This window comes from Eleutherodactylus coqui, chromosome 7 (assembly GCF_035609145.1).
Source record: "Eleutherodactylus coqui strain aEleCoq1 chromosome 7, aEleCoq1.hap1, whole genome shotgun sequence".
NCBI lineage: Eukaryota > Metazoa > Chordata > Amphibia > Anura > Eleutherodactylidae > Eleutherodactylus > Eleutherodactylus coqui.
Genome location: NC_089843.1, coordinates 105,544,722 through 105,545,888, shown reverse-complemented (window position 1 = coordinate 105,545,888; position 1,167 = coordinate 105,544,722).

Below are 1,167 nucleotides of genomic sequence, written 5' to 3'. Positions count from 1 at the left end.
ACTGCTGTAACATTAGAGTCTTTAGGAAAGTGGATGTCATTTGCGGTGGATGTCAGCTGTTTCAAACAGCCGACACGCACACAGGCCTGACTCGGATTGTAAATTACTTGGATTTTTGTGATCAGCTATTATAGTCACTTTTTGTTTATCTTCCTCAAGACAACAGCATCACTCCTTAAATGCCCATTTGATGGTCAACAATTCCATCTTGGATAATTCTATCTTTTCTATCTGGAACAGGCCATAGTGGTTGGACTTGGCACATGACCACATTTTATTAGCTATCAATGCAAAAATCCAGGCAATTGGGTAATTGTTCACTTATCTTTTTTTGCAACTGTACATGTTGTTGCTGCTTTGATTGGCTGTGCATGCACCATAGCGAATGCCACACCTAAGGCATTTCCAAGGTAGCCTCTCTAGCCCTTTATGGACATTTACTGTATATATACAAAGTAACTCACAAAGTAAAAAGATTCTTGTTTTCAAAACCAATGTGGTAGCGTTCACACTTCATTTTTCTAGTGAGGTTTAGGATTAGGTTACAAGTTTACATTAATCTGATGAAGATGACAAACCTGTTTAAATGCCATTGACTGATAATAATCACACACGTGTAGTTTTTGTGGAAATGTTTGTAGCTGTTTTTGATTAAATCTTTTGAGCCAAACTCTGAAGTGGATACAAAGAAAGGGAAAGTATACAGCAAAAACTAATACCTTTATCTTTTGTATCCATTCCTGTGATTGGCTCAAAAACGGTCACAAAAATGGCATAATATGTATATACAGTATATATATCAATTTTCTGGCCAGAGCGATTGCGAAAGAACAGGCTGTTCTATTCTGCCTATCAGGAGCAACACAAACGTAATGGAATGGAGATATGACAGTACTTTAAAAAATTAAAACTTTTTTGGTTATTAAAGAAGTTCACTTTTTCTTGCAGCAGTTCTCATACATGAGTTCACATGTGCCTACTAGAGATGAGCGAGCATACTCGTTAAGGCGATTTACTCGAAAGAGCATCGCCTTTTTCAAGTACCTGTTGGCTCATCTCTGAAGATTCAGGGGGGCTGCGGGGTGCGGTGCGGGGCGGCGGAGGGGAGCGGGGTGGAGAGTGAGAGAGATATTTCTCTCTCTCCCTCCCGATCCCCTCCGCAACCCC